Source organism: Sapajus apella, unplaced genomic scaffold (assembly GCF_009761245.1).
Source record: "Sapajus apella isolate SASKATOON/1434 unplaced genomic scaffold, GSC_monkey_1.0 scaffold62, whole genome shotgun sequence".
Lineage (NCBI taxonomy): Eukaryota > Metazoa > Chordata > Mammalia > Primates > Cebidae > Sapajus > Sapajus apella.
The window spans coordinates 8,228,553-8,253,887 of NW_022437002.1; the positions used below are offsets into that span (position 1 = coordinate 8,228,553).

General features: G+C 44.2%; 1 protein-coding gene and 2 pseudogenes across 2 annotated transcripts in view; 1 reads left to right on the forward strand and 2 right to left on the reverse strand.

The window, feature by feature from the left end:
* Window positions 1-3,675: 3,675 nt before the first annotated feature.
* The window catches only part of THRAP3 (thyroid hormone receptor associated protein 3), an 81,531-nt gene continuing 59,871 nt past the window's right edge, over window positions 3,676-25,335 (forward strand). The window contains exon 1 of one of the 2 annotated variants that reach the window (XM_032246951.1): window positions 3,676-3,873. The gene's annotated coding sequence lies outside the window, so the exon portion shown is untranslated. The remainder of the gene's footprint in view (window positions 3,874-25,335) is intronic. The other variant, XM_032246952.1, reaches the window with a different exon arrangement.
* Window positions 12,590-12,958, reverse strand: LOC116529288 (annotated as a pseudogene).
* Window positions 23,113-24,614, reverse strand: LOC116529592 (annotated as a pseudogene).

Below are 25,335 nucleotides of genomic sequence, written 5' to 3' on the forward strand. Positions count from 1 at the left end.
CTCTACTAAAACTACAAAAAATTAGCTGGGCATGGTGGCGCGTGCCTGTAATCCCAGCTACTCAGGAGGTTTAGGCAGGAGAATTGCCTGAACCCAGGAGGCAGAGGTTGCAGTGAGCCGAGATCGCGCCATTGCACTCCATCCTGGGTAACAAGAGCGAAACTCCATCCCAAAAAAAGAAAAAAAAAAAAAAAAAAAAAAAGACATTAGGCCAGGCACAGTGGCTCATGCCTGTAATCCCAGCATTTTGGGAGGCCAAAGCGGGCAGATCACTTGAGGTCAGGGTCAGGAGTTCGAGACCAGCTTGGCCAACATAGTGAAACCCCATCTCTACTAAAAAAATACAAAAATCAGCCAGGCATGGTAGTGGGTGCCCGTATCCCAGCTACTCGGGAGGCTGAGGCAGGAGAATTGCTTGAACCCAGGAGGCAGGGGCTGCAGTAAGCAGCGATCACATTCACTGCACTCCAGCCTGGGCAACACAGTGAGACTCTGTCCCAAAAAAAAAATGCCAGGCGAGGTGGCTCATGCCTATAATCCCAGCACTTTGGGAAGCCAAAGCAGGTGGATCACGAGGTCAGGAGTTCAAAATCAGCCTGGCCAAAATGGTAAAACCCTGTCCCTACCAGAAAAACACAAAAATTAGCCAGGAGTGGTGGCAGGTGCCTATAATCCCAGCTACTCAGGAGGCTGAGGCAGGAGAATCGCTTGAACTTGGGAGGCAGTGAGCCGAGATCCCGCCACTGCACTCTGGCCTGGGTGACAGTGCAAGACTCCATCTCAAAAAAAAAAGTGCAACTCCAGGGAATAAATGAATGATAAGAAAGCAAAACAGCCTTATTGCTGATATGGAGAAAGTTTTAGTGACCTAGAAAGAAGTTCAGATCAGTCATTCGCATTCCCCTAAACAAAAGCCTAATCTAGAGCAAGGCTCCAACTCTTGTCAATTCCATGAAGATAGAAAGAATCGAGGAAGCTGCAGAAAAAAAGTTTCAAGCTAGCAGAGGTTGGTTCATGAGGCTTAAGGAAAGATGCCAGCTCCCTTACATAAAAGTACTAGGTAAAACAGTAAGTGCTGATGTAGAAACTGCAGCAAATTTTGCAGAAGATCTAGCTAAAATAATTGATGAAGGTCGCTAAACAACAGACTTTCTTTTTCTTTTCTTTTTTTTTTTTTTTTGAGACGGAGTTTTGCTCTTGTTGTCCAGGCGGGAATGCAGTGGTGCCATCTCAGTTCACTGTAACCTCTGCCTCTCAGGTTCAAGTGATTCTCCTGCCTCAGCCTCCTGAGTAGCTAGGATTATAGGCACCCACACCATGCCTGGCTAGTTTTTTGTATTTTTAGTAGAGACAAGGTTTCATCATGTTGTCCAGGTTGGTCTCGAACTCCTGATCTCAGGTGGTCCACCCGCCTCGGCCTCCCAAAGTGTAGGGATTACAGGCATGAACCACCGCGCCCAGCCTTGGTCTTGAACTTCTGACCTCAGGTGATCCACCCGAGTTGGCCTCCAAAGTGCTGGGGATACAGGTGTAAGCCACCACACCAGGCTGACAGTTACCATTTTTAAGTAATATATATATTTTTTCCTGCCCACACCCCTAAGTAATATTCTTTATAAAATTTTTTTTTTGGACATAACACTAGTGCACGCAATAGACTACAGTATAACGTAAACATACTATAACACTTTTATATGCACTGGGAAACTTTGACTAACTTTACTGCAATATTTGCTTTATTGTGGTGTTCTGGAACTGAACTTGTGATATCTGAGATATACCTGTATTTATTTATTTATTTATTTATTTATTTATTTATTTATTTTTTGAGACGGAGTTTCACTCATGTTACCCAGGCTGGAGTGCAATGGTGCGATCTCGGCTCACCGCAACCTCCGCCTCCTGGGTTCAGGCAATTCTCCTGCCTCAGCCTCCTGAGTAGCTGGGATTACAGGCACGCACCACCATGCCCAGCTAATTTTTTGTATTTTTGGTAGAGACGGGGTTTCACCATGTTGACCAGGATGGTCTCGATCTCTTGACCTCGTGATCCACCCGCCTCGGCCTCCCAAAGTGCTGGGATTACAGGCTTGAGCCACCGCGCCCGGCCTACCTGTATTTCTTAAAAGGGAAACCAAAATCATGTATTTTGGTATCCAGCTAGTTTACTACCGTGTTCCCAGTATTTTACACTGGGCATGGTATACGGTAGACACCCAGAAAAACCTTCGAATTTAAAATTAAATTGGCTGGGCGCCGTGGCTCATGCCTGTAAATCCCAGCACTTTGGGAGGCCGAGGCAGGTAATCACTTGAGGTCAGGGGTCTGAGACCAGCTTGGCCAACATGGCGGAAACCCCGTATCCACAAAAAGTACAAAAATTAGCTGGGTGGTGGCATATGCCTGTGAAATCAGCTACTCAGGAGGCTGAGCCAGGAGAATCACTTGAACTTGGGAGGCAGAGGTTGCAGTGAGCCTAGATCGCACCACTCCGCACCAACTTGGGCGACACAGGGAGACTCAAAAAACACTTAAAAAGCAATAAATTAAATTAGAACGTTTTAAGAAGCACTACGCAGTACGTGGACCACAGGAAGTGCTCAGAGAAGGAAGAAAAGAGTAAGCAGTGTGGAAAAAATGCTGAAGCCACCGATGGCAAGGGCTGATGTGACGTAGTCTGCAACTTCAGTTGAGCCTTGCAGCTTTTCTCTCAGGAAGAGCATTAGAATTCTTTATTCATTGATGTGTATTTTGTCTATTTTTCTTTGGGGGTGCAGAAATCCAGCAAAACTCATCTCGGCTCTCAAAGAGCTCACAGTCTGGTGGGGAAGGCCCCGATACTTATAGCATAAGAAGCAAACTTACTGTGGGAACACAGGCATAGGGAGGAGCTAGTCAACTTTGAAAGCATCACAGGTGACATAAAGCTCGGTCTTAAATGTTCAAAGGCACTAGATCAGGAATTCCAAAGGAAACCAGCCTGTGCAAAAGTGATAAACCCAGGATTCTCAAACTTGTAGGTGGATAAGAACCGGTTTAAAATGTAGATTCCAAGGATACCTCCCCGGGAAACTTCTGGTTCAATACCCAAGTAGCACCCATTTTAGCAAACTTCCCAGGACGATAGTCAGAAAATCATAGTCATAGAAGGCGGGCGGGGCAGCGGCGGCTTCTGGGTCTCCGAATGGGGTCACACAGTTAAAATTAAAAAACGAAACCAAACCAACCCTCCATTTGCGTTGCCCTTTCAGGGTGCTTGAGGCTTTCCTGTGCCTTACTTTGTCGGAGCCTCCCAACAACGCAGTGGGGTGGAAATTACGAGTCTCATTTCACAGGGGAGGAAACAGCTTCAGAGAGGAGGGATAAATTTGCTCAAGGTCACAAAGCGGAAAAAGGTACAGCAGAGACCGAAACCCGGGAGACTGGACTCCCAGCTCAGAGGCTTATTTGACGACGCAAGCTGGCTGGGAGTGGGTGGGGCTGAGACTCTCCCTCCAGGCTGGTTCCAAAATGGTGGGGGCAGTGGCGTCAGCAACGCCCCCGCCCCTTCCGTCCACCGCCCTCCTTCATCTCCAGGCCACCCAGGCGGGGGGAGGGGATGGACTCAAGCAACCCACGTGACTGCCGACAACCCAGCGCGTGACGCAAAGCGGCGGGACCAACGCTCGCCTTGTCTTGTGGGAAACGTAGTTCCTGTGGCAGCCAATTCGGCCAGGAGAGGCGGGCACAGGACTACATTTTCCAGGAGGTCGCGGGTCTACGCCTTCGCCGCCGTCGGAGAGCGGAGACGCTGGGCGCGCTGTCGGGCGGGGGCGAGGTTCGGGCTGGTTGTGCCGTTGCGAGCTATAGCTGCGATCGCTGCGGTAGGCCCAGGTGAGTGAGCGCCACTGATGGAAGTTAGGGCAACTTAACCGGCTCCAGTGGTTTCTTCTCTTACCTTTTTTCCTTAGCTGCTGGGTCAGGGCTTGGGGAAGGCCTGGCGCGGGGTCGCTCCCCCGCGCTTACACCCTGGCCTCTTCTGAGCGGGCTCCGCTCCCTCCGGCTCCTCCCCCTCCCCGCCCTTCAGGGCTTCCTCTGGCCCCGGCCTAGCTCCTGAGGCTCTGGGTAGGCTTCTCTCCCGAGCAGCTCCTACGCCGCTTTTTCTTGCAGTCGGCCTGGGGGTGGCATCCACTCCCTACTCTGGGTGGTATGAACCCTATTATTTGGATTTATTTTCCCGGAACTCCTGAGTGCCCTTCCCCCCACCCAGTCCCCGTTGGCCTGGCTCTGTCCTCTCCTAGGGCGCATGTGGCTGGCACTCAGTAAATGTTAGTAGCGCTTCCGTTCTCTCTTGCCTGGTGGCCAAAAAAGGGACGGTCCAAATTCGTCTCCTACGGGAATATTAAAGTTCTCACTTTTCTTGGGCTGGAGCTGAGGCCGATTTTGCATTCCCGTGGCAATCGGCGTGAGTTCTGCTTATATGAGGCGACTTATTTTTGCTTCTCTTAGCTCCTCAGTAACTTTTATGAACTGTGTTTTTTTTGACTTTCCAAATCTTAGGGGTGGAGCATGGCAGCCGAAGTTGGCGAGCGGTAATGTTTTACAGAAGTTGGAAGCCGTCAGTGGCAGTACCGTGTTTACGGGGAGTTTGTTAATTGCATTGAAGGGAAAGCTTCTGAGAATATGGCAGGGCCAGGCAGAACAGAGACAGTGCAGCTTCTGTTGGGAGCATAACAGAAGTATCCTGGAGCCAGTCTGCCTGGGTTCAAATCTTGGTCTGCTATCTTTGGATCTTAGGTCAAGAGTCTTCGTTTCCAGGTGCCTCAGTTTTTTTTTATCACTAAAACAGTAGTAAATGACAGTGGCCCCTTTAAAGGGTTATTGTGGAGACTAAGTGAGATAAAAATCACTTAGCCAGTGTTATAACTGTCATCATTTATAGGATTTCTAGAGCGTGCGCCCAGAGAGAAAAGGCATGTATCACACGATTATTCTTTTTCTCTTTCAGATGACCCTGCTTTTTTTCGTTTGTGGAAGTACTGTTGTAGTCTGTCCTGTTACTGTAGACAGCGTGACGTGTGTATTATGATATAGAAGCATGTTAAATAGCCAAAACTGGCTGCTGCCATGAACAACTTGTAGAGCAAATCGGGCTCAGTTTGCCGGGAGATGTATTTTGTCAACTAGTGTTCATATGTTAATGATACCAAAATAAGTTCTGCAGCCATTTGGGTTTAATTGCATTTTGTAAGAGAGTTGAATTGAGGTTTCTGTAAGAAGTGATTTGATTAGAAACCTCTATGTCCAGTGTAATTCCATCTCTTTGTTTTTTTAAACTTTTTAGCACCAGAGGAAGATCTCCAGTTTTGGAAATTGATGTTAGTTTTGCAGACTAGGTACAGTTCAGTTTTAGCAGTGGTGGTGATAGTAGTAGTACCGCTTTTGTGTATTTATGTAATACCAAGTATATAGGTACTTTTGAATTTGGTTTAGCTTGTAAAATATGGATTACAAAGAGCGATCTATTTTGTTCTGAGGAATTGGAGGGAGGAAGCTTGGAATATTTCTAAGATTAGCACAGAGATGGGGAATGATGAAGATGACTGGGAGGGCACACAGACATACGATTTATTATTTTTAGAACGGATAGTCCTAATCACTAAGCATTTAAGGGTGCTACCCTGTTTCTGTAGGACATAGTGACATCCTGAATGGAAGGAAGTGTGGTTAATGCTATTCTCTCAAATACAGGGTTTTAGTGGATTTTTTTTCACACATACTCATTCTGTAAACATCTACGATCTGTTCACTGTTTGACTCTGGTACATTGGGTAATTTATTCAACAAATAGTGCTTGAAAGCCTATCATTTACCAGCTCCTGTTGTGGGCCTGTGAATATATTGGGGTGTGGTGACAGATGAGGTCTTGTCTTTTGGAAACTTAACAGGATTGTTGAGGGTGGACACAAAAGGTAAGCAAATGAACTACAAATTGAGAAAAGTAACATAGAGGTGTCAGCTTCAGGACTCTGATAGACACCGAATAGGGGAGACCTAAGGGTGGTCAGTGAAGTTTGTTTGGGGAGAGTGAGGAGTCAGTTTGTAGGATGTCAAGGAGAGAGTATCCAGGTAGAGGAAACAGCACTTGCCCAAACTGGCAGATGGGAAGAATTTAGTGTGCTTTCAGAACTGAAAGGAGGCGGATTATGTTTGCCACTTAGGAGAGTGATTACAGATGAATTGGAGAGAGAAGGTTATTAGGGAAGCCACTGAAGCCTTCTGATGGGTAGGAAGGATTGCCCTCTTTTCTCTCCCTAATATATACATGTATATACGTATGTAAAATTAATTACAACATGTGTTCAATAGTACAGATGAAGGAAGGAAGAAGGAAGGGATTTAAGGGGTGATTTATGTTTTAAAATCATTTCATGGAAGTATAGGAAATGGATTGTGAGGTTATGTTAAGAGGCTGAAGATGGTAGTTACCTGACAGAGCAAGGGTATAGAGGTGGAACAGCAAGAAGCAGCAGAGATTGGAGAGTAAGTAGATTTAATAGTCTCTGTAGGCTGCAGTGAGCCATGATCATGCTACTTCATGCCAGCCTGAGCAACAGAGTGATACCTGGACTCAAAACAAGTAAACATATTCTCCATGGCAGGACATTCTTTTTTTGTGTGAGATGGAGTCTGACTCTGTCACCAGGCTGGGATGCAGTGGAGCAATCTCGGCTCACTGTTACCAGGCTGGCTTGCCAGTGGCTCAGTCTCAGCTCACTGCAACCTCGGCCTCCTGAGTTCAAGCGATTCTCATGCCTCAGCCTACCAAGTAACTGAGATTACAGGCACGCACCACCACACTCAGCTAATTTTTGTATTTTTAGTAGAGATGGGGTTTCACCTTGTTGACCAGCATGGTCTCGATCTCATCTCCTGACCTCATGATCCGCCTGCCTCGGTTTCCCAAAGTGCTGGGATTACAGGTGTGACCCAGTGCGCCCAGGCTTTTTTTTTCTTTTTTCTTTCTTTTTTTTTTTTTTTTTTTAACAAGACGGGGTTTCACGATGTTGGTCAGGCTGGTCTTGAACCCCCGACCTCAGGTGATCCGCCTGCCTTGGCCTCCAAAGTGCTTGGATTACAGACGTAAGCCACTACGCCCGGCCTCTTTTTTCTTTTTTTTTTTTTTTGTTCTGTTGCCCAGGCTGTAGTGCAGTGGCACGATCTCAGCTCACTGTGACCTCTGCCTCCTGGGTTCAAGTGATTTTCCTGTCTCAGCCTCCTGAGTAGCTGGGATTACGCTACTATGTGCCTGGCCTTTCTTTCTTTTTCTTTTGGAGGCAAGTCTCCCAGACAGGAGTGGAGTGGCACTATCTTGGCTCACTGCAACCTCGCCTCCCTGGTTCAAGCAATTGTCCCTGCCTCAGCCTCCTGAGTAGCTAGGATTACAACCGCCTGCCACCATGCCTGGTTAATTTTTGTATTTTTTAGTAGAGACAGGATTTTGCCAGGTTGGCCAGGCAGGTGTTGAACTCTAGACCTCAGGTGATCTGCCTGCCTTGGCGTCCTAAAGTGCTGGTATTACAGGTGTGAGCCACTGCACCCAGCCTGGGGGCAGGACATTCTTAATCTCTATGCTCTGTGGACTCCAGGGAGCCCTTGAATTCTAAAGTTTTTGTGATTGGGAGTGTATTTTCTGAAGGAAAGTGTGTTCACCTTCTGCTATATTCATTAGAGTTTCAAAGAAGGTTAAGAACCACTGCTATAGACCCAGTAATGCAGCTTTATAATCCATAAAAACGTGGGCTGGGCATGGTGGCTCATGTTTATAATCCCAGCAGTTCCAGAGGCTAAGGCAGGAGGATCCTTTGAGCCCAGGAGTTCAAGGTGACAGTGAGCTATGATTGCACCATTGCCCTCCAGCCTGGGTGACGGAGCCAGATCCTGTCTCTAAGAAAAAAGGTAATTGCTCAAGGCTTACCAAGGCAGTAAGAGACATGGGTACCCTTTCTAAAAGATTGACTTCATTAGCTTTTCAAGGGAACTAATTTTTTTTTTTTTTTGAGGATAAATAGTATATTTTAATGACGTGCTGTAGAAATCTTACTTTTTTTTTTTTTTTGTCTGTAAGATAGGGGCTGGTTTTGCTTATAGTAAGGAAGCTGAAATTTGGTGAGCCCAATTTGACAAATATTCATTTCCTAATGTTTTCTTTCATTGAATTTTGTTTACAGTATGTATTTTAGGTGCTCCAGAAATGGAACATTTTAAGTGTGCTTTCCTTCAATGATTAAGTGTGTCATATGTATGCCTTTAGTAGTGTATTTTCAGGTAATAGTGTTTTTTGGAAGTGTAGGGTGTGCTTTCTGCCACAGAATTGAGTTCTACCACTGAAAGAAGCATGTATTTAGGTAGATGTTTTCAGCCTCTGCCTAAAAAGTTTTATGGACTAAATCCAATCTGCAGATATATTTTCTTTGGCTCATACAGTGTTATAAATTTGAATTAGTTGTCAACATTTAAAAAGGAGATTTTGTATAAAAATTTGGATTCAGGTTTTGAAAAATCAGATCTGGCAGCTATGTACCTGCTTTTCTGTGTTGTAGCAAATATCTTTTTTTTTTTTTTTTTTTGAGACGGAGTTTTGCTCTTGTTACCCAGGCTGGAGTGCAATGGCACGATCTCGGCTCACCGCAACCTCCGCCTCATGGGTTCAGGCAATTCTCCTGCCTCAGCCTCCTGAGTAGCTGGGATTACAGGCACGTGCCACCATGCCCAGCTAATGTTTTGTATTTTTAGTAGAGACGGGGTTTCACCATGTTGACCAGGATGGTCTCGATCTCTTGACCTCGTGATCCACCCGCCTCAGCCTCCCAAAGTGCTGGGATTATAGGCGTGAGCCACCGCGCCCGGCGTAGCAAATATCTTTTATAGCTGGGGCATGTCATCTCGTTTGCTGTAGATCCTACCGACAGTGACATGTGGCCCTGACATGGAGCAGGGTGTCAGTTGGTATTTACTATTTTGTATGTTTATATTACTAGTCATTTTACAACTTTATATTACCTGTTCTGGATATATGATAGAAGTCTCTGATACCCCCATTCAAAGTCATTTTGCTGTCTTACATCACCAGTTACCATTTCTTCTGTCTTGGTACTTTGTTTCCTTCCTTTGTTCTTGAAAAAAAAAAAAAAGATTTTAGGAAACTTTGAAAGATGGAGTTGAAGCAATGGAGGGGAACCCCCAAAACACTAAATTATTATTATTATTATTATTTTTTTTTTGAGACGGAGTTTCGCTCTTGTTACCCAGGCTGGAGTGCAATGGCACGATCTCGGCTCACCGCAACCTCTGCCTCCTGGGTTCAAGCAATTCTCCTGCCTCAGCCTCCTGAGTAGCTGGGATTACAGGCACGCGCCACCATGCCCAGCTAATTTTTTGTAGTTTTAGTAGAGACGGGGTTTCACCATGTTGACCAGGATGGTCTCGATCTCTTGACCTCATGATCCACCCGCCTCGGCCTCCCAAAGTGCTGGGATTACAAGCGTGAGCCACCGCGCCCGGCCAAAACACTAAATTATGTTGTTTTCAAACTGAAGAAGCCCAGACTTTTGGAAAGCGTAGAGGCATTGGTCTCACCCTTGCCTGTGCCTTCTTTAGCTGGTATGTGTTCAGTGTCCTCACTTTTGTTCTGCTTGGTTTGCTTTATAGCATCTGGAATGTTGTCACTGCATAGCTTGGCCTGTCTCAGAAGATAGAATGCCACGCAGAGTTGTCGAATGTCTCATAAGACTTTTGACCCTTGTCCTGAGACATAACAACTAAGGTTAATTTATTATTTTTAAAAATAATATACAACTATGAAGTCCATTGCATTGTTTTCAGTAATGCCATGATTTGTGTGTGTGTGTGAGGTTAACAATTCAATTTCCTTTTTCTCTGCGTTAGTAAAAAGAATGGCATGAATAAAGGATTGGTACAGGAATTGCATAGAGGTGAGACTATTGTAAAGTTAAGGAGGAAGTTTCTTTACTCAAGGGTTTTCCTTTACATCAGGGCTTCATAAAAGATGGTCCCAGTTTATCTAAAGAATATGACCTAGAGGCCGGATGCATTGGCTCACGCCTGTAATCCAGCACTTTGGGAGGCGGGCGGATCACGAGGTAGGAGTTTAAGATCATCCTGGCTAGCACAGTGAAACCCCGTCTCTACTAAAAATACAAAAAATTAGCTGGGCATGGTAGCGTGCGCCTGTAGTCCCAGCTACTTGGGAGGCTGAGGCAGAAGAATCACTTGAACCCGGGAGGCGGAGGTTGCAGTGAGCTGAGATTGTGCCACTGCACTCTAGCCTGGGTGACAGAGCGAGACTCCGGCTCAAAAAAAAAAAAAAAAAAAGTTATATGTCCTGGAATCTTGACTAATTCCTTTGGCTTGCAAGACTATTGGCTATCAGAAAAAAACTTTTAAAATGAAGGTGATTGAGGAATTGGTCAGATTCCATCATTGGGTTGCCCAATAGAAGAAGAGAACTCCACTTTGGGAGGCCAAGGCAGGTGAAACACCTGAAGTCGGGAGTTCAGGACCCGCCTGGCCACCATGGTGGAACCGCATTTCTAATAAAAATAGAAGAAAATTAGTTGTGTGTGGTGGTGCACGCCTGTAATTCCAGTTACTAAGGAGGCTGAGGCAGGAGAATCACGTGAATTGGGAGGCGAGGTTGCAGTGAGCTGAGATCCTGCCATTACACTCCAGCCTGGGCAACAAGAGGGAGACTCTGTCTCAAAAATAAAAACAAAACAAAACAAAAAACATTATTAGTGGCTGGGTACGGTGGCTCATGCCTGTAATCCCAGCACATTGGAAGGTGGGTGGATCACTTGAGGTTAGGAGTTTGAGACTAGCCTGGCGAACATGGCGAAACCCCGTCTCTATTAAAAATACAAAAATTAGGCAGTCATGGTGGTGTCTGCCTGCAGTCCCAGCTACTCAGGGGACTGAGGCAGGAGAATCACTTATCACTTGAATCCTGGAGGTGGAGGTTGCAGTGAGCTGAGATTGTGCTACTGCACTCCATTCTGGACAACAGAGATGACCCCACGTCAAAAAAAAAAGGAAAAAAAAATTAAAATTTTCAATGTAAGAAGTTCTTGTCTCAGGGATAAGATGACCCTTTACGTAGCTTTGCTTCATATACTTATAAGTTCTTAATACTTAAGTGTCAAGGAGTTGCTGTATCATCTTGGCTTTGGCAGTTTGGATATATCTTTGTACACATGTATCTATTGCATTTTTTTTTTTTTTACAGTGTTCTGAAAGAGGCCTTTCTTGACTTCTCTATAATAGTACTCCTCTTCAAAAACTGTTATGTTTCTCTTCCCAACCCTACATTATTACTATATAACATTTATTTTAATCTATTTTGTTTCATCCTTTACCTCTTCAGAGAGTAAGCAGGGATTTGGTAGATACGGTGTTGAATTCAATCCCTACCTAGAACATTCAGTCAAGTAAAAGAGGTATAGTAAATATTGAAAAAGGGATGAGTTAATGTGGAAATAATGACTTGGTGGCAATCTCTGAAAGTGCTTTAAGTCCTAGTTCACTCAGATTCTGTTAAGTTAGTAGTGGAAAAGAATTTGTGCAGTGGTAGGTGAGTAAATTGCCAAGGGGCACGAGGGTACTTTCCGAAGTGATGGAAATAGTCTCTAATTTGGTTGTGATGGTGTTTACTCAAACTATATCCTTTTTTTTTTTTTTTTTTTTTTAAAGACAAAATCTCGCTCTGTTGTTCAGGCTGGAGTGATTCAATGTGGTCTTGGCTTACTGCACCCTCTGCCTCCCAGGTTCAGGTGGGCACGTACCACCACACCCAGCTAATTTTTGTATTTTTAGGAGAGACAGGGTTTCCCCCATATTGGCCAGGCTGGCCTTGAACTCCTGACCTCAGGTGATCTGCCCGCCTTGGCCTTCCAAAGTGCTGGGATTACAGGCGTGAGCCACTGCACCTGGCCATCGAACTGTGCTGGGATTATAGGTGTGAGCTACCACACCCGGCCAGCATTTTATTTTTAAAAAGGTAAAACTGATAAGCCCCCTAATACTATGCTACCCCTACCCCCGGGTTTATTAAAGCAGCGCACACATTTTATGAAACCCTTGGTAGGGGCAGGGAAGTGTCTTCACTTTTTTTCCTCCCTGCTCACAAACAGATGCTGGTTGAAAAAATTCAGACATTACAGAAATAGGTAATGTAGAAAGTAAAAATTTCTCATAATGTCATCTCTTCAGGTCAGTGTTTAGATATATAGAAGAGATTTTTACTGTTTTGGTTTGTCGTATGTATATATATATTTCCCTTTGGTACTAGGTGAAGATATTTCTGAATAGTAAAGGTAAATAGGAACCATGGAGGAGAAACAATGGTTAACTATTAAACCATAATATTTAGCATCTTGCTTCAGAAGAACCTAAATTGTAAAAGCCTGTTCTGATATTCTTTTTTTCCTTGGAAATTTAGAAGATGACATTCTTGGGTTACTGGTGAATGCTTTATCTTACTCATAGTGTAGAACCTTGCTTGCCTCTTCTCTTCCTTTGTCTTTTTTTGGAGGGTGGAGGGAGGGTCAAGTTTTTTATTTCAGGGAAAGGGCAGGGGAGGGGAGCTCAGTCTTTCTTGGCAGCAGCTTTCCTCATGGCGGCCAGGACATTGCTTAGCTCCTCCCACTTACTCTTGGCGCGGATGTGTGTCTCCACCCTTTTCTTGATGAACTTGAGGACGTGTTTGTCCTTGGAGACCTTAAGTAACTCCATGGCGCTCTGCTTGTACGGGGCAAAGCCACACCTCCCGGATTATGTCCCGCATGAAGTTGGTGTGTTTGGTTAGATGCCCGTGGTGGCAGCTGTGCCTGGGCCTGCTCGAGTTCTTGGTTACCTTGTGGCCCTTATTGAGGCCCATGGCCATAGGGTAGTGAAGAGCCATGGCTGCTGCTCTCCAATGGCAGCTGTGTCTTTTTTTTTTTTTTTTTTATTGATATGGAGTCTCCCTCTGTCACCCAGTCTGGATGGAGTGCAGTGGTACAATCTCAGCCTCTGTGCCTGGCCCATATTTTCTTTTTCTATGAAGATTTTGACACCATAGGTATTTGTATGTGGAAACAAGAAGATAAGTTATTTGTTAGCTATTTGGAAAAGGAAAGTATTCATAAGAAGTTAAATCTGAAAGGACAATGAGAAACACTCCGAACTCTTAACCCACGGCAGTTGGAAAGAACAAAGGATATCAAAAGGCAATATTTTAAGATAGTGAAGGAAGGATAGTGTAATTATTCAATAAATGGTTTTAGAAAAAATGTTTGACCATTTTGAAAATTAGATTATTGGGGCTGGGTGAGGTTGCTCATGCTTATAAGCCCAACACTTTGGGAGACCGAGGCAGGCAGATCATCTGAGGTCAGGACTTCAAGACCAGCTTGACTAACATCGAGAAACTTTGTCTCTAATAAAAGTATAAAACTTAGCTGGGCGTGGTGGCTCATGCCTGTAATCCCAGCTACTTTGGTGTATGAGGCAGGAGAATTGGTTGAACACAGGAGGCGGAGGTCACCGTGAGGTGAGATCGCACCACTGCACTTCAGCCTGGGCAACAAGAATGAAACACTGCCTCCAAAAAAAAAAAAAAAAAAAACAAAGGAAAGAAAATTAGATTATTAACACTGACAAAATAAGACTCAAATGAAAACCAGAGAGATGCAGGTGAAATCGAGATACTATTTTTTCCCTGAGATTTTCACCATGACAAAAAAAAATATGATGGTTATTGTTACTGAAGGTTTGGATAAATTCTCAAACACTGCTGGTAGCTATATAAATTGCTGTAGCCTTTTCTAGAGGACAGTAGTATGTATCTGTACTTTGAGGAACATACCTTAAGGATTTCCTATTGGACAAGTCCTTAAAGATAAGAATAATCACAGTATTATTTATGTAAGTGAAAAATTGATAGCAACCTAAGTGTATGCCACCATGGGACTGCTTATGGTACCTTTATATAGTGGAATGCTAGGTAGAAAAGAGATGTAGACTGGAAAGTCATATTTATTGACATTATACAGTGAGTTAAAAAAAAGTCCAGAACTAGTGTTTTTGTTTGGTTTAAAAACCTTTATGGGCCGGGCGCGGTGGCTCACGCCTGTAATCCAAGCACTTTGGAGGCCAAGGCAGGCGGATCACCTGAGGTCAGGAGTTGAAGACCAGCCTGACCAACATGGTGAAACCCCGTCTTGTTCAAAACAAAACAAAACAAAACAAAACAAAAAAAACCCTTTATGTTGGCCAGGTGCCCTGGCTCACACCTGTAATCCTAGCACTTTGGGAGGTCGAGATGGGCAGATTGCCTGAGCTCTGGAGTTTGAGACCAGCCTGGGCAACATGGTGAAACCCCGTCTCTACAAAAGTACGAAAAATAAAAAATAAAAATCAGTAAGATGTGGTGGTGGGCGCCTGTAATCTCAGCTACTTGGGAGGCTGAGGCAGGAGAATTGCTTGAACCCGGAAGGTGGAGGTTGAAGTGAGTCAAGACCGTGCCACTGTACTCCAGCCTGGGCAACTAAGCGAAACTCTGTCTCAAAAAAAAAAAAAACCAAAAAAACAAAAACACCAAAACCTTTATGTTGGCCGAGTGCGGTGGCTCACTCCTATAATCCCAGCACTTTGGGAGGCCAAGGCGGGCTGATCACAAGGTCAGGAGTTCGAGATCAGCCTGGCCAACACAGTGAAACCCCGTCTCTACTAAAAATACAAAAAATTAGCCGGACGTGGTGACAGATGCCTATAGTCCCAGTTAATCTGGAGGCTGAGGCAGGAAAATCGCTTGAACCCGTTAGGTGGAGGTTGCAGTGAGCCAAGACTGCACCAGTGCACTCCAGCCTGGGTGACAGAGTGAGACTTTGTCTCAAAAAAAAAAAAAGGAAAAAACCCTTTATGTCAGACAGGGCGCAGTGGCTCACGCCAGTAATCCCTGCACTTTGGGAGGCTGAGGCAGGCAGATCACCTGAGGTCAGGAGTTCGAGACCTGCCTGGTGAGCATGGTGAAACCCTGTCTTACTAAAAATACGAAAAATAAGCTGGGTGTGGTAGCAGGCATCTGTAGTCCCAGCTACTCAGGAGACTGAGACAGGAGAATCACTTTAACCTGGGAAGCAGAGGTTGCAGTTAGCCAAGATGGCGCCCCTGCACTCCAGCCTGGGTGAAAGAGTGAGATTCTTTTGCAGAAACAAAACCAGGTTCGATGCGATGGATCACACCAGTAATCCCAGCATTGTGGGAGGCTGAGGCAGGCGGATCACCTGAGGTCAGGAGTTTGAGACCAGCCTGGCGAACATGGTGAAACCTCATCTCTATTAAAAATACAAAAGTTAGCCAGATGTGATTGCCGGGCTCCTGCAATCCCAGCTACTGGGGAAGCGGAGGCAGGAGAATTGCTTGAACCTGGGAGGTGGAGATTGCAGTAAGCCAAGATTGTGGCACTGCACTCCAGCCTGGGTGACAAAATGAGACTGTCAGAAAAAAAAAAAAAGAAAAATCAACAACTAGGTGGGAACTAGATTCTTTCCTTTTCTTTCTTTTTCTTTTCTTTAGTCTTGATTTGTTGCTTAGGCCTCAGTGCAGTGGCATGATCTCTGTAGCCTTGAACTCCGGAGCGCCAAGTGATCGATGTTCCTGCATCAGACTCCTGAGTAACTGGGACTGCAGGTGTATACTACCATGCCTGGCGATTTTTCAGATTTTTTCTAGAGACAGGGTCTCGTTTTGTTGCCCAGGATAGTCTTAAACTTCTGGCCTCCAGCTATCTGCTCACCTCAGCTTCCTCAAAGTACTGGGATTATAGGGGTGAAACATCGTGCCCTGCCTGATCTAGACTTTAGATTGATGTAAGCACCACATTTGATGTTACTTGATTTTGTTTGTGGGAAATTGGGAAATTAAGCATTAACTGCTTGCCTATTAGTGTTACACATTACTGGAATGGAAATATGTGGCATGAAAAATCTTTTTTGATTGGTGTCATTTTTTTATTTCCTATCCAGATTTTTTTTTGGGGGTAGACTAATTTATTGCTTAGATTGGGGTTTCAAGTGTTATCTTCAGGATACTGGGTATTTATGATGAGTGAGCTAAAGCTTGTTTAGTGTCTATTTTGGGGGCTGTGGTAGGCAGATCTCTTCCCACTGGTTAGTGTTACAGCTGTTGTGATGATCTCATTGAATGTAACTAAAATGGACTTTTAGTCAGCAACACTTTTGGATTTAGTGTAATAAGCTGGCCTTTTTTTTTTTTTTTTTTTTTTGAGACAAGGTCTCACTTTATTGCCTAGGCTGGAATGCATTGGTGCAGTCACAGCATACCGCAGCCCCTTGAACTTCTGGGCTCCAGAGGTGACTCCTAAGTGATCCTTCCACCTCAGCTTCACAAGTAGCTGGGACTATAGGTGCATGCCACCATGCCCGGCTGTTTTTTATTTTTTGTAGAGACAGGGTCTCCCTGTGTTGCCAGGCTGGTCTATTTTTTTTTTTTTTTTCCTTTTTTAAAGAGACAGGGTTTCACCATGGCCAGGATGGTCTTGATCTCCTGACCTAGTGATTCACCTGCCTTGGTCTCCCAAAGTGCTGGGATTACAGGCGTGAGCCACTGTGCCCAGCCTTACTAATTTTTTATATTTTTTCAAACAGAGTCTCACTGTGTCACCCAGGCTGGAGTGCAATGGTGTGGTCTCGGCCCACTGCAACGTCCGTCTTCCAGGTTCAAGCGATTCTCCTGCCTCAGCCTCCTGAATAGCTAGGATTACAGGTGTGGGCCACCACACCTGGCTAATTTGTATAATTTTAGTAGGGACAGCGTTCCACTGTGTTGGCCAGGCTGGTCTTGAACTTTTGACCTCATGATCCACCTGCCTCGGCCTCCCACCCGAAGTGCTAGGATTACAGGCATGAGCCATCACCCCCGGCCTGGTCTTTTTTCTTTTTTCTTTTTTTTTGAGGCAGAGTCTTGCTCTGTCACCCAGGCTGGAGTGCAGTGGTGCGATTCAACTCACTGCAACAGCCACCCCCTGGGTTCAAGCAATTCTCCTTCATCCTCTGAAGTAGCTGGGATTACAGGCTTCTGCCACCATGCCCAGCTACTTTGTATATTTTTAGTAGAGATGAATTTTCACCATGTTGCCCAGGCTGGTCTGGAATGCCTGTGCTCAAGTAATCCTCCCACCTCGGCCTCCCAAAATACTGGGTTTACAGGCATGAGCCACCTTACCTGACCAAACTGGCTTTTACATTTTGTCATCCCTGTAAGGCCTTTGTTTCCCTGGTTCTGGGTAAGTTAATCACTCTGCATCAAGTGTATTATTTTAGAAGGGATGGCAACATTTTTTATTTATTTTTTCTTTTAACATTTTATTATGAAAGATTTTAGGCATAGAAAAAGTTGACCAGTTGTACAGTACAGTGAGACCTGTATATCTGTCACCTAGATTTTATGTTTGTTAGCATTTGCTTAATTGTCTTGTCACTTCTTTCCACGGATCAATTCATTTTACAATTTTTGTGGCAAAATATGTGTAACATAAAATTCTGTCATCTTAACCATTTGTTTTTGTGGATATATTTCACATTTTATTTACATTTTAAGACTAACTTAGTTCTCAAAATCACATATCCCTATACATGTTTTTTTTGGTTGTTGTTAGCGTCACATAAACACATGGTGTGTTACACACAGAATATAAACAAATATTTACCATGTCTGTTAACATGTAACACATAAGAACAGCTTGTTACAGAAATTCATCAATCCTCCTATATTAAGGGTCTCCAGAGGGACTGAACCAAAGGAGATACGTGTGTGTGTGTGTGTATGTATGTACACACGCATACACAAATACATACATATGTGTGTATGTATATATATATATAAAAGAGAGTTTATTAGGGAGAATTGTCTGTCACGATAACAAGGTGAAGTTCCATAATAGACTGTCTGCAAGCTGGGGAAAGAGAGAAGCTGGTTTCGTGGCTCAGTCCAAGTCCAAAAGCCTCAAAACCAGGAAGTCAACAGTGCAGCCCTCAGTTTGAGGTAAAAGGCCTGAGAGCCCCTGCGAGGCCTCTAGTGCAAGTCCTACAGTCCAAAGGCTGAAGAACCTAGAGTTTGATGTGTAAGGGCAGGAGAGGAAGCCAAGCACCTGGCACAGCATGAGAGAGAGCACACTCAGCAAGCAGTCTGCTTATCCCCCTTCTTCCGCCTGCTTTGTTTAGATGTGCTTGGAGCTGATTGAATGGCACACCATTCACATTGAGGGTCCTGCTGAACATGTAGACTAGTTTCTCTCACAGTCCACTCACTCACATGTCAGGCTTCTCTGGCACCACCCTCACAGACATACCAGGGAACAGTGCCTCATCAGCCATCTAGCCATCCCTCTGTCCAGTCGACACTTAATATTAACCATCACAACCCTCACCATTTTATTGGTGTAAATGCAGGTATCAAGATAATTCTGGACATATTTTGGATTTTTGTTTTTGTTTTTTAATTTTCTTTTTCTTGTACATATTTTGGATGCTACTAAAAGCACCTGCACCACTTCAAAAATTAACATAATTTTTGATAATATTCATTGTACCTGCTACTTTAAACAGCTTTGGCTGCAGCTCTTTTACTAGCAAAATGGATAAAGCATGCCATTTCTGTTTTTCCTTAAGATTTTTACTTTTCAGAAATACATTCCGCTGCCATCTCATACTTCTAGCCATGCTTTTATCTTGTAAACCTGAATTCTATCTCCAGGTTTATGTTTAAATGACAGTGCCCTAACAAGAGAAAAGAAAATTGTGCTGTATTTTTCTTCCCATTACCTGAAAACATAATGTATATATGTGTATATATATAACGTATACATTTATATAAATAACATATACATATATATGAAATATATTCTTGCAGATGTCCAGGTCATGTTTACAAGCAGAAATTCTTTTACTTTATGTGGGTATTTTGCATTGTGATATTTAATTAAAACATGAGTAGAAAGTTGACTTAAGTTTAAAAGCCGCTATATTTTTCTTTCTTTATTTTTTGAGTTGGAATCTTGCTCTGTCGCCCAGGCCGGAGTGTAGTAGTGCTGTCTTTGGCTCACTGCAGTCTCTAATCTCTCCCTCCTGGGTTCAAGTGATTTTCCTGCCTCAGCCTCCATAGTAGCTAGGATCACAGGCACCCACCGTCATGCCCGTCTAATTTCAGTATTTTTAGTAGAGACAGGGTTTCACCATGCTGGCCATGCTGGCCTGGAACTCCAGACCTCAGGCAATCCGTCCACATCAGCCTCCCAAAGTGCTGGGATTATAGGCGTGAGCCACTTCACTTGGCCAAGATATGCTAAAATTAATTGTCATGGTTTTACTTCTGGTGGCTGTGGAAGCTACTTATTTTCTTTGGATGTCATTAGATGTCTTAGCTCTTAAAGTACAACTTTAATGCTATAGGGATTTTGCCATTTTGCTAACATTGGTATGCCCCATGCATCCACCAGTCCACTGGAATTATTTATTCCATTCATAGTAATTTTTGTTATAAACCTAATTGATGGAGCTTTTGGGTATTTAGGTCTACATTCTACTTTCAGGTTGTATATTCTGCTTTCATTTTTTGTTTGTTCATTTATTTGTTTTTGTTGTTGTTGTTGTCGTTGTTTTGAGACAGAGTCTTGCTCTGTTGCCAGGTGCCAGGCTGGAGTACAATGGCACAATCTCAGCTCACTGCAACCTCTGCCTCCCGGGTTTAAGCAATTCTCCTGTCTCAGCCTCCCGTGTAGCTAGGACTACAGGTTCATGCCACCATGCCCAGCTAATATTTGTACTTTTTTAATAGAGACGAAGTTTCACCATGTTGGCCAGGATGGTCTTGATCTCTTGACCTCGTGATCTGCGTGCCTCGGCCTCCCAAAGTGCTGGGATTACAGGCATGGGCCACCGCGCCCGGCTCATTTGTTTGTTTTTGGAGACAAGTTCTCACTGTCACACGGCCTGGGTCGCAGTGGCATGAACATAGTTCACTGCAGCTTCAAACTCCTGGGCCCAAATGATCCTCCCGCTTCAGCCTCTGGAATAGCTGGGACCACAGGTATGCGCCATGATGCCTGGCTAATTTTCTTTATGTTTTGTAGAGACCGAGTCTTTCCATGTTTCCCTGGCTGATCTTGAACTCGTGGGCTCAAGCCATCTTCCTACCTCAGCCTCTCAGAGTGCTAGGATTATAGGTGCAAGCCATCTGTTTTGATTTTCTAAGGCATATAGATAGATTTGTCAATCTTTACCTTTATGGTTTATACTTATAAAATTTTGTTTGAAGCCGGACGCGGTGGCTTACGCTTGTAATCCCAGCACTGAGGCTGAGTTGGGCAGGAGTTTGAAACCAGCCTAATCAACATTGAGAAGCCCCGTCTACAAAAAATACAAAATTAGCCAGATGTGGTGATACATGCCTATAATCTCAGCTACTTGGGAGACTGAGCCAGGAGAAGCACTTGAACCTGGGAGGTGGAAGTTGCGGTGAGCTCGCGCCATTGCACTCCAGCCGGGACAACAAGGGCGAAACTCCATCTGAAAAAAATTGTTTGAAATCTTTCCACACCCTGAATTCATAACAGATATTCGCCTCTGTTTTCTTCTAAAAAGTTAAAGCTTTTGACAGTTTTTATTTTATTTTATTTTATTTTATTTTTTTTTTTGAGACGGAGTTTCGCTCATTACCCAGGCTGGAGTGCAATGGCGCGATCTCGGCTCACTGCAACCTCCACCTCCTGGGTTCGGGCAATTCTCCTGCCTCAGCCTCCTTAGTAGCTGGGATTACAGGCACGCGCCACCATGCCCAGCTAATGTTTCGTATTTTTAGTAGAGACGGGGTTTCACCATGTTGACCAGGATGGTCTCGATCTCTTGACCTCGTGATCCACCCGCCTCCGCCTCCCAAAGTGCTGGGATTACAGGCTTGAGCCACCGCGCCCGGCCAGACAGTTTTTATTTTTTTAATTTCTTATTTTATTTTGAGACGGACTAGGCGTGGTGGGTCGCACATGTAATCCCACCACTTTGGGAGGCTGAGGCAGGAGGATTGCTATTATCATGCCACTGCACTCCAGCATAGGTGACAGTAAGACCCCATCTGCAAAAACAAAAACAGAAGGCTGATTGTGGTAAGCTGTTAACGTTGCTTATAAATGCTTTGGAAATGTGTTTTGTGAGGAACTGTCAAGGGGCCAGGAGGCCTTGGGATTGATCTTTTGTGGGAAGGAAGAAGGGTTGCCATTTGTTAATGGTGTTTGTAATTGCTACGGAAATAATATCGGCTGCAAAGCAGCTACTAATTTATTTTCTACAACTAGGAGAATCAGATAATATGGACATTTTGGATAGGCATGTTTTTAATTTTCTAAAGATTTCCAAAATTGGTAAGATTATTTCTAATTAGGAAGTTTGGTTGAAAATAAGTTTCTGAACTCTCAAATCTAGTATCTACTTCCAATTTGTAATTTAAAAAAAGAAGAAATCTTCAAAGGTTGAATGTGGCTTCATGGATTCTCTAGCATGAGCAAACTAATGTATCCAAAACTGAATTCAAACTTTCATCTAAATTATTTATACTTTCTTCTTAGCTTTGCTATACTTAGTGTCAGACTGATTTCTTAGTTTTGAAACCTTGATTCCTTTTCTCTTTGTCACTTCTAAGTCCAGTCAGTTATTTGTTGAATACCATGTATGTGTAAAGCAGTTTCAGATTTCAGTCCTGTGAGTTGTCATTTCCATTGCCTTTGGATGCCTAGTGAGGAAAGCTCCTTTCTCATTTCTAACTACAATTTTTTTGTGTTAAGAGCCAGGTTAACTACTGAGTCTTCCTCTTGAAACCTTACTTTGTTCCTCTAGTTGTAAGTGGACTTTGCCACTGTACCTCTGTGGTGATGCTCAGCTCTGGCATGTATTATATATATCTCTGTGTGTGATGTCCCTCCCCAATCTTTTTTTTCTTTTTCTTTTGAGACCGAGTCTCACTCTGTTGCCCAGGCTGGAGTGCAGTGGCGTGATCTTGGCTCACTGCAACCTCCACCTCCTGGGTTCTTGCAGTCAGCCTCCTGAGTAGCTGGGACTACAGGTGCATGTTGCCACACCTGGCTAATTTTTTTGTATTTTAGTAGAGACTCGAACTCCTGAGCTCAGGCAGTCTGCCCGCCTCAGCCTCCCAGAGTGCTAGGATTATAGGCGTGAGCCACCATGCCTGGCCTCCAGCTAGGATTTTTTGTATTTCGCTACCTCTTCCCTGCCCCAACCAAGATCACATATCTTTCAGTCAGTTACAATTTTGAATAAGTTTAAGATTATAGTGCATCTGATAACAAGTGGTAACGTGAGTACATACCTGTGCTTACAGTCGTTCTGAGTACTTTCCATGTATTAACCATTTAGTTCCCTGTAATCCTAGGGAAAGGTATGATTACAGTCTGCATATTACAGATGGAAGTGAGGGAAAGAAAGATGCAACGGATCCAGGATTGCACAGCTAGTAAAGGGGGTAGAGCTGGATTCAGTCCTAGAGTCTGGTTCTAGAGCATGTAAATCTTTGTCCCTTTTCTTTCTTTTTTTTTTTTTTTTTCCCTAGACTGACCAAGATTTGTCCCTTTTTTCATTGAACTCCAAGGCAACTGGGGCAGGCAGACTGGTGCATGAGAGGATAAACAATATTATATCTGAAAATTTCAAGCACGGTATATAGGAATATGTATAGAATGTCACTGAAGAAAAGTGGAGTGATTTTGGCTCACTGCAACCTCTGCCTCCTGGGTTCAAGTGATTCTCCTGCCCAAGCCTCCTGAGTAGCTGGGACTACAGGTACATACCACCATGCCCAGCTAATTTTTGTATTTTAGTAGAGACGACATTTTACCATGTTTGCCAGGCTTGTCCCAAACTCCTGATCTCAAGTTATCTCTGCCTTGGTGTCCTAAAGTGCTGGGATTACAGATGTGAGCCACCTCGCCCAGCCTTTTTCTTTCTTTCTTTTTTTTTCTTTTCATTCTTTCTTTCTCCCAAATCTCTTTTATTGGGGGGAATGGGCCTCTCGGGGGTCCTCACAAGGAGTGCCTTGTTCATTGGCACTGCTTCTTGAGTCCTGGGACTTCATCACATCGGTCAGCTCTGGCGGGCTGGAGAACAGCTCAATGCACAGGGCCTCAAAGGTGTCATCTGCCTGGAAGGCCAGCCCCACTGTGGCTGGGGGCTGTGGCCGTGCTATTTGACTGGTGAAGCCATACTCGCCTAGTGTCTTGCCATCATCCAAAGAGTTGGTCGTTCTTGTACAGCTGCTGCTCGTCAGGCGGCCGCTTGGGAGTGCCCTCGACGGTGCGCTTCAGCTCGAACATGATGCTGGACGCCTTGGTGTCTGTGAAGATGGTGGTCTTGTGGCACTGGACATGAGGAACATATCCCGGGGGCAGTGGGCTGGCGTCAGGGCGAAGCCTGGGCCCCCCTTGTGGCCCAGCTGCCTCCGGCCCAGCCTACAGCCTTTTTCTTTTTTAGAAATAAATAAAGTTGGCCTGGCATGATGGCTCACGCCTGTAATCCCAGTACTTTGGGAAGCCGAGGCGGGTGGATTACGAGGTCAGGAGATCGAGACCATCCTGGCCAACACGGTGAAACCCGCATCTCTACTAAAAATACAAAAAAATTAGCTGGATGTAGTGTCACACACCTGTAGTCCCAGCTACTCAGGAAGCTGAGGCAGGAGAATTGCTTGAATGGAAGTGGAGGTTGTAGCGTGCTGAGACTGAGCCACCGTACTCCAGCCTTGGCGACAGGGCAAGATTCTGCCTCAAAAAAAATAAAAATAAATAACATTACAGGCATCACACTGCATATTTATTAAAATTGTATCAATGGTTCTTTTTTTATTTTTTAAATTTTTTTAATTTTCTGAAAAAATTGTTTGGTAACATACATTGTTCACATTATATCTTTTGCAAAAATATTGAGGGCTTCAGTTTTCTCAGGGGCCTTAGTATTTCTTTGTTTTTGTTTTTTTCGAGTTGGAATCTAGCTTTGTCGCCCAGGCTGGAGTGCAGTGGTGCGATCTTGGCTCACTGCAATCCCTGCCTCCTGGGTTCAAGCTCTTCTCCTGCCTCAGCTTCCTGAGTAACTGGGATTACAAGTGTGGACCATCATACCCCACTAATTTTTTGTTATGTTTAGTGAAGTTGGGGTTTCGCCGTGTTGGCCAGGCTGGTCTTGAACTCCTGACCTCATATGATCCACCCGCCTTACCCTCCCAAAGCCTTAAAAATTAACTTTTAACTGACAGGTAAAATGGTATATATTTATGATATACAACATGATGTTTTTGAAATATGTGTACATTGTGGAATGGTTAAATCTAGCTAGTCAAGATATGCATTACCTCATTTTTTTTTGTGGTGAGAACACTTGAAATCTCTCAGCGATCTTCAGATAAACAGTTCATTATTATTAACTGCAGTTATCATGTTGCCCAACTTATTGCTCTTAATTGAAACTTTGTATCCTTTAACCAACATCTCCTACCTTCATCTTTTATTTTTCCTTTTTTTTTTTTTGAGATGGAGTCTTCCTCTGTCGCCCAGGCTGGAGGACAGTGATGCAGTCTTAGCTCACTGCAACCTCCACCTCCTGGGTTCAGGTAGTTTTCCTGCCTCTGCCTCCCAAGTAGCTGAGATTATACTCACGTGCTACCACACCCAGCTAATTGTTGTATTTTTAGTAGAGACAGGGATTCACCATGTTGGCCAAGCTAGTCTTGAACTCCTGACCTCGGGTGATCCACCCACCTTGGCCTCCCGAAGTGCTGGGATTACAGATACGACTATGCCCAGCCTCCTTCATCTTTCTGTATATGTATATTTTTAATTCTTTTCTGTCAGGCTTTCATTTTTGTTAATCTCCTCAGTTGTTAACTGGTCTGACCCTGCCATGTCTTTATTTGTTGGTGGCTTTGACTGTGTTTTGAAAACTTTTTTGAGACGGGTCTTGCTTCATTGCCCACCCTGGCGTACAGTAATGGAATCATAGCTCACTGCAGTGTCAAATTTTTTGTAGAGATGGGGGTTTTGCTTTGTTGCCCAGGCTGATCTCGAACTCCTGGCCTCAGGTTTTCCTTCCGCCTTGGCCTTCCAAAAATGTTGGATTGCAGGCCTGAACCATCACACCCAGCCTCAGCCTCTTTTTTTTTCTTTCTTTCTTTTTTGAGATGGCGTCCTTTTTTTTTTTTTTTTTTTTTTTTTTTTTTTTTTTT